General features: G+C 41.8%; 1 protein-coding gene across 2 annotated transcripts in view; it reads left to right on the top strand.

Moving 5' to 3' along the window:
• The first annotated feature begins 1,514 nt into the window (after window positions 1-1,514).
• The window catches only part of plekhf2 (pleckstrin homology domain containing, family F (with FYVE domain) member 2), a 29,604-nt gene continuing 22,484 nt past the window's right edge, over window positions 1,515-8,634 (top strand). For both annotated transcript variants that reach the window (XR_011979675.1, XM_072678903.1), the window contains exon 1: window positions 1,515-1,809. The gene's annotated coding sequence lies outside the window, so the exon portion shown is untranslated. The remainder of the gene's footprint in view (window positions 1,810-8,634) is intronic.

Here is an 8,634-nt window from a genome sequence, read left to right as displayed (position 1 = left end):
AATGCACCACTTTATTTATTGGATAGTCTTGATGACATGTTTTCAGAATGGAGGACATTTACTAATACAGAAAACTCTTAAGGGGGAGGGGGGTATACTGCATATGAGACAACAAGACACACCAAGTAAGAAAAAAGGTAAAGGTGCACGTATTTGTCACTGTACAGCGAAATGTGTCCTCCGCATTTAACCCATCTGGTAGTAAACACACACACACACTCACACGTGTTAGGGGCAGTGAGTACACACACACACCCAGAGCGGTGGGCAGCCAACTCCAGCGCCCGGGGAGCAGAGAGGGCCTTGCTCAAGGGCCCAACAGCGGCAGCTTGCCGAGCCCGGGAATCGAACCCACAACCCTGTTATCGATATCCCGGCGCTCTAACCTGCACTGCCCTTCACCACAGAAGAAGGGCATAGAACCGTATAGGTTGCTTATTAATAGGCAGACAGTTATGCTGCAGGAAGAAGTATGAAAAAACGAACAGAAATGAGTGTTAGTGTGGTCAGGATGTCGGATTAACACCATCCCACCCCACCACCTCATCCCCAACTTGCCAGCATATCCCAAAACTATTAGATGGAGCATTACTGCCACTGTTGGGCCCTTGAGCAAGCCCTTAACCCTCTCTGCTCCTTGGGACACGTGTGCTCGCTGTCACTGTACATGGTTGATCACTAATGAGTGTATGTGTGTGTTCACTGCACAGATGGGTTAAAGAGGAGGCCAAATTCCATCTGTGTTCGACACAAATGGTGAATATGTGTATGCATGTACATATATATATATATATATATATATATATATATATATATATATATATATATATAATTTTATTCTAAAGCTGCCAGTAAAGGACACTGCTGTAAACTCTCAGGCCCTGGAGCACCAACCGTAATATCAACACCAAAAAAAAAAGAAAACAGACCACTTGGCAGCGCTGCTATATAGTGGGCATTATATGCTGCTAATATCTGTACAGTCCAATATCGAATATCGAATATCAATATCACGGTATATCAGTAACCCGGTATATCGGCACAGATCTCCCGCACGAGGCCTTGAGTCTGGTAAAGCACACCTGCGTGATCTTCACCTCTCAGGCGAAGCTAGTTACATGTTGTAGCTGAACTGAATCTAAGATCTGTGAGTCTAGAAAGGATCTTCTATCATCTCCCCCTCCTGAACCTCCAGATAAACCCCTGTGACCAGTGCTAGACTTCACTCGTTACTGTTAGCTGTGGTTATGTGAGGGTATTTTCTAATAAAGTGAGCTGTAACACACTGTGTCACTACACTTCCTTAGCAAACACAAGCTGTGGCTCTGCTTCACTCATCAGAAATGCAGCAAGAGAGAGACAGAGAGCTCCTAAAATAGCTGCGAGAGTTTATAGCACAGGGTGCTGGTGTTAATAGAAGGTGTGTGTGGCTCTTGTGCGCGCTATAAAAACGCGCAGGGTGAAGTGGTGAAGTGGTGATGGTGTTGTTGAGAAGTGTTTGTCCAGTCAGACTAGTTGCGGATCGGCGGGGTAAGAGCTGCCCTGCTCTCCCGCACTGACTCAGTGGCGCCTACATTCCCTTCCCTTCCCCTAGACCGCACACTCAGCCATATTGCTGCTGCTGCTCACGGCGGACTGGAAGTTAACCCTGGCTGTTCGGAAAAGTGTCAGAGAAGTTGGACGAGCACAGAAGAAGGACACGGACTAATCGAGAGCGCTGTTTTTGGATTTTAAAGTTGACTGTGAATACTGAGAGAGACTCCGATCCCTGTGCGGTTTCTGCCCGGGCTAATCCCGCTGCGGTGCTGGGTAAGTTTATTCTAGCCGACCGATCCAGGTCCAGAGAGTCAAAGTCCGGCACAGGATTTTGCTCCGACTGCGGGGACGGCTCTGCTGCAGCAGCTGGGTCGGCAAGGAAGTCGGAGCAAAACCCCGGGGCGGAGTTTTACTTTTCTGGACTTGGATCGCCACCGTTGGCTTATAACTTTGGCTACTGGGTTAGACTTGTTTACTTCAGTCGTGTCAAAGTAATGTGAGTAAACTACATCCTGGCGCCTAAACGAAATGACCACCAAATAATGAGATCAGCAGAAACAGTTAAAACAACGCGAATTCCTGTTTTTTAAGCGAGTATAGCCGCACGCCATGCTAATGTAGTTTACTATAGCTAGCTAGTGCTACTACCTCCCTTCAGAGTGTTGGCTAACCAGCCCTGATGAATAAATAACACCTATATCCACGAATTATTATTATTATTGTTCTTCTTACGGATTATTAAGATTCATCTTAGTAATCCCAGAAAAGCGACTGTCATCCAAACACAGTCAGTGAGTTTCGCTAGATAGCTAACTGGCTAACGGCTCAGTGACTTCCCTAAGGACTGAAACCAGCTCGGTTTCGTGGAGCTGGCTAACGCTAGCAAGATCAGCAGACCCGAGGGAACAGTCCGCTAGCTACCTCTATAATATCATAAACCTGGAGGGCTGTTCATGTATTTTTGCTTGTTTCGGAACAGTGTGTCATTTATAGGGTACTTTGGGAAGCTTTTGTGGGGTAAACTGAAGATCTGCCCGGGCATATCACTTAACCAACTTGTTGGACAAGTAGTTGAGCTGCATTAGCAAAGCCTGTTCTTCAGTACAACCGACTTGCCTGAAGTTCAGCCTGGAGTATCAGTTATGAGGACACCCAGGAGAACAGTTACACCGACCGATCACTTCATTAAAACCACCTCATTGTTTCTGCACTCGCTTCCTTTGCGCCTCTACCAGCTCCACTTACCATAAGGAGCACTGTGCAGGTCTATAATTACAGACTGTAGTCCATCTGTTTCTCTGCATACTTTATTAGCCTCCTTTCACCCTGTTCTTCAGTTGTCAGGACCCCACAGGACCACCACAGAGCAGGAATTAGTTGGGTGGTGGGTCATTCTCAGCACTGCAGTGACACTGACGTGGTGGAGGTGTGTTAGTGGTGTGTGTTGCGCTGGTACGAGTGGATCAGACACAGCAGTGCTGCTGGAGTGTTTAAACACGGTGTCCACTCACTCTCCACTCTATTAGACACCACCTACCTAGTTGGTCCAAGATGTAGAGACAGAAGTCAGAGACAGAAGCTCATCTGTTGCTGCTCAGTTTGTGTTGGTCAGTCTCTAGTCCTGAGGGTGTAGAAACAAGGACATGGTTTTAATGAAGTGGCTGATCAGTGTAGAATAAGCTATTATGATATAACTTAACCGTGAGATTCTTAGTAGTTCATGTTGTGGGCATCTAACGTTACAGTCTACCTGGTTCAGTCGGTTCAGACTGCCAGTGGCAGGTGTTTAGCTAGGATCACACAGGACCAGCACAGTAAAGTGGAACGAACTTTCCCTGGGTGTCCGAATGGCAGAATCACTCGCTGTCTTCAAACGCAGACTGAAGACCCAGCTCTTCTCAGAGTACTTTGTTGACGTGCCGTGTCGAGTGTTGTGGTCTCCATACTGACTTTTGTGTGTAGTAGTATCCTAGTATTTAAGCTTAGAGGTATCTTTTGGATCCTAGTCTATACAAACTAGCTAAGGATGTTTTCTAAAAGTGAACCGTGAACCGCTCTCTTGGAAGTCTCTCTGATTAAGAGCATCTGCTAAATGACTTGTAGAAATGTAGAAAAGCTGTCTGATAACTTCTCGCATCTAACAGGCATTTGTTTAATAATGTGTATATAATATGTATTAATTAAATACATGCACACACATTTCACAGTTTTAACAGACTTTGGATAGTTCACTCAGATACTTTAAGCCCAAAGTCAAGCCTGTCCAAATAGCAAAAGAGCTGAGGCACAATCCTACTGGGCAATTCGCAACTTTGGGCTTATCTGAGAAACCCCCTGGTCCAGGATCAGTAGCTTCTCTTATTTATCATTGTCTTCCAGACAGGTAGAGATGATGAGATGCCTCTTTTTCTTTTCCGGTAACAAAAAAAAAAAAGCTAAAATAATTTTTTTTACCATATTAATATATTTATATACCATGCACTGATCCCAAGCTTGTCATGAATGTTATGTTGTGCTGTGATTTACTTCCCAGTAGTGCAGACAGTCCTTTTTTCATGCTAGATTAGTTTTAGGACTGGATGTTTGTTGTCCCCTCTGATATCCAATCGGGATTTTTCTCTTGCTGTCAAGTGTTTTACTGCACATCTGCCTGTAAAGTTGGAATGGGGAAAAAAAAAGATCAGCGAATGGCACATTTAAAATGATAATTACAGCCTCATATGAGTGGGATTAGGTTTACACAGGGAGTTAGGGTGGGTAATTTTATTACTGGTGTATCACCGTGATTTTATTCCCTTCCGAATCTGCAATGTCATTCATTTTTATGAACTGCACTTTCCCTTTTACCTTCTGTAAAAGCAACACCAGGTTACGTGAAGTCTGTGGCAACTATGTTGATTATTAGCAGGTATGAAGTTGTCTCGTATGTGTGGCAAACTGAAAGTAGGTAGAGGCAGCATTGGGCACAGACCAAGCAGGTTGTACAAGTCTGTGGCAAATGGGGGAAAAACCATTTACCAGTGAATTTAGGAAAGGAGCCAAATGTTTTGGCAGCTGTAGTGAGAGTTTAGTCCCCTACACTCATGTCCTAAAAAGGTATTATGGTACTAAACTGTCACATGGATTGTTTTTGGTGAGACATTGTGAGGTGTAAAATGAGGATACACTCCCATCTCTGTCATTGACATTGCAGACATCCTGTGAAATTATTATACCTTCTCCTTTTAAACGAAACCCTTTCGAATAGGGCTGAAGACTGACTACATAAAGTGCATTCAGCATTTTACTCACTGCACTTCACTGAACCCAGCTATACAGGAATGAATCATGCAGTTAGTCGTAATTTGTCACAATAAGGAGAAATGCGTTCATGTTTCCCAGGCGTATGACCAAGTCGTACTTGGTGTTGAGTTTTGAGCTGTTGAGCTTTGAGGTTAACTACAAAAAGACCTTGTTTACCATCTTGGGGACCATCTTGAGTATCAGGATTAAATCTGGTTAAAGCCAAGCCACATAAATGCAAGCGTAAACACACCCAAGACGTATTTGAAACTAGTCTCTCATCTGATCTCTTAATCCACGTCAGAAGGTGGTCTGAGACACCTTTGAACCTCATGTTATAGCTGTGTAAACACCTCCATCTCTCCTAGATGCATTCAGCGACCAAAACCTCAGTAAATACTGTGCAACGAGCGAATCTGCATATCTCGTCCCACCCATCGATCGGATGGGAGAGCCCTTTGACTACCAAGTGTACATACTAAAATGTGGCTAAAATCCAGATACTAGTCCCATGAAGTGTCCAGGTGTAAACGGGGTCTAAGGTTTTGTCTAACGTAGACTAGCATGCCTTGGATGAGCAGTTCTATCAATGTAGTTATGTAGTTTTCTCAGGTCTGATGTGGAAGCATTATACAGCCCCAGTCGGTGTGTTGTGCCTTTTACTGTTTTACATGTTCTAACTGATCTGAGCTGGGATGTTACAGCAGAGACAACAGTGCTGGGTCATTTCAGGTCTAGGACTGGGAAACACTAGCCTGCTTGTGTCGTCAGTGTTGAAGCTGCAAGTGAAAAAAAATATTCAGATCTTTGAGGGCTACCAGCACAATGAACAGCTTACACAGATGAGGTGCTCACTTACTGAAGTGCAGTGTTTCCTAGAACTCTTAAAATGAAAGATGCTACAAAAATGAAGGTGCCACATTTGGTCCCCGTAGAATCGTTCTTTTGCTGATTTGAACATTTACACCTGGTAACTTCATGCATCTTGAGTATCTGGAGAAGGCCAAGCTTCAACACACCCCCATAAGATCATTTAAACAAGATACTAATACGATCAACCTCAACCTAATACTCAAACCTCTTCAGGAGCTGGTCTGAGGCGTATTTGAGCCACGTTACAGCAGTGTAAACTCCTCAGTCTCTCCAAGATGCATTTCACAAACCAAAGCCCCTCCCATTACAACTAGAACACCAGTAATAATTACAACACAATGAAGGACTTTCCATATTCAATCAGGTTTGATGTCTGACTAACCAGAGACACATTTGATTTACCAAGTGTATACGCGTGTGGCTGAAAATCTTATCCGGATTCAATCCAGATACTAGTCATATAAAGCGACCAGCTGCAAACCGGATCAGAGGTCTACTGGGAACCAAGAGTGCTTCTTCTATGACATTTCTCATATAACCTTTTGTAGCAGCTTTAAGAGTGTAGAGTTACAAATACAGTAAAATGAACAATATCCAGATATTTTTAGCTTAGCTTTTATAGCTTTTAGTGTCCCCTTTTCTGCTTTTCTATTTTAAAACGTCAGTCAGATTTAAACATCTCTCTAAAGCTGATAATTAGAAGCAGTCTTAACAACCGTTTTCACTCATTGAGTGTGTCTTACTGTGCTTTACAATAGTAAAAGGAGTGTTACAGAGTAGTTTTGGAATATTTTGATTCCAGCTTTTTCTTTCTTTTCAGTAACGTGTTTTCAGTCCATAATACTATACATTTTAGTCGTGTGTTGTATTTGTGTCTCATTTTTTCCTTGTTTATAGAGCAGTTGTCCAGAGTACGCTGAAGTCAGGTGATCCTGAGTTAGTCAGAGCAGTAATTCATCAGTACTGCCTGTAAGAAAGAAAGAATATCTGCTTTACGAGAATAGGCTTACAAATAAACTTAATTGGTAAGTTCCCAGTCACATGTTCCTCTAGCACCAGATTGCGTAAAGGTAGGTGTGTCCTGCTAGGTTGAGAGCTTTTATTAAAGAAGAAGTGGTTTAATGAGTAAATACATGACACATTTTCAGTCTATGATGTGCCTTGATGGGAAAGTGGCAGTAGTATAGGCTAGTATTTGTTGTAATGGTAATGCTAGTATTATTTTTTTCATATATATATTTTTGCTATTTGCCAAAATAGCAAAAAAAAACAAAAAATAAAAACAAAAACTGAAATATTTGATTACCCACAGTACAAGAAGAGGTGATCTATGCTAGGGCTGGGCGATATGGTAAAAATATCATATCCTGATATTTAAAGACATTTTCACAATACACAATATTGATTGCAGTACACAGTGATCGCAGAAAAGATGCATTGGTAGCTAAAGATTCTTAGTACTATTTAACTACTATTTTTACCACTATTTAAATAATCTCTGATACTGAGTAGAGGGATTCCTATTCTAACAGTGCAGCACTTCATCTCGTAAAATAGTCTGAGGTATAGACAAGTCTATGAGCAGACAGCAACATCTGTAATGTAGGAAAAGACTGCAATGTGTGCAATGACCAAAACATCAATAATGTTGCTTCCGTACACACAGAGCGGACAACGGGGACGGATTGGCCCTCATGAGATTTAACTGATTAACTGCCAAAGTTGAACCATTAGAGTGTGGAATGCAGTTTTACTGCAGCTGTAGTCTTTCTCATTGTTTATTCAAGCCATATAGCCTGTATTCCAATGCTGGACGACCAGTGTGTTCCAATAAGAAGCATGTTTTCATGTTATTGGTTTTTGTTTCTACCATATCTGACTCAAACTCGGCCAAAGCTTCTGTAAAATACATACAATTAACAAGCTTCTTGCGGAAGCAAATGCTTTTAACTCTACTTACCTTATGCACATTAGGAGTACATCACTCAGTACCGTACAGAGTATCAGAATACAGCAGAGCTAGCAAACATCAATGACTGCACCCAAGGTGATTGGTCTATCTGTATATGACAATCCCATTTTCTATCTAAAAAAATAAAGTGCAATGAGTTCTGAACAGTTTTATGTAGGGTATTTAAACATTTCTTATATTTTTATATATTGTTTAATGTGAAATGGCAATATAAATACTTGCCATTTAATATTTACATGTCAGAAAATTTGATGTGAAATTGCATTCAGCAGTGAGATGAAATTCAGGCTAAACTTGATTCAAGCTTGTTCAGTGATGAGGGAGAGACGGCAGCAGCGGCTTTGACAGCAAAGTTTGACGTCAGAGGACACGGTAAGGAGAAAATGTGTTGCTTTAGCCAGTCCATGCTTGTAAAATATCCACTGTGTTGAGGAGGGGATGGTTCGGGGGGTGTTGGATCTGTGAAATAAATATAAATTTGATGGTTTGTGCTTCCTTGTCAAAATTATACTGTAGCATATTTTTATAGATATCACTGCCTAGATAAACCTGTGTATTTACGATCTGTTGGGGAAACAGTGAGGAACAGTCACTAAATATTTAGATTTCATGTGAAACTGATGGAAAACACTTTGATTTCTATGGGTCATTAACACTGTTCAATAACCGTCTTCAAATTACATTCCAAATGGCGATCACTGGGGCCCAAGCACGGCACACCATTATAGAACTGGTAGAGCACAAGTTTTGGGACTGGCCTCATGTGTATAGTAGTTGTGGGGTCTCAAAAATAGATTTCTGGACATGATTTGAATTTGCATCGTTTGCATAATGAATGAAATAATTCTACAGCGTTTTCCACTGTGTTTTAGTGTCAGAATGCATCAGAAAGTTTGAGCTGAAATCACTAAATCTTTCTCTTAAGAACGATGCTGCCTGAGCCTATAGATGTTTAGTTTCCAAATTTGTCA

This window comes from Salminus brasiliensis, chromosome 5 (assembly GCF_030463535.1).
Source record: "Salminus brasiliensis chromosome 5, fSalBra1.hap2, whole genome shotgun sequence".
NCBI classification, from domain to species: Eukaryota; Metazoa; Chordata; class Actinopteri; order Characiformes; family Bryconidae; genus Salminus; species Salminus brasiliensis.
The sequence above is the reverse complement of the archived record's forward strand: the minus strand, read 5'-3'. Positions and strand labels throughout refer to the sequence as shown.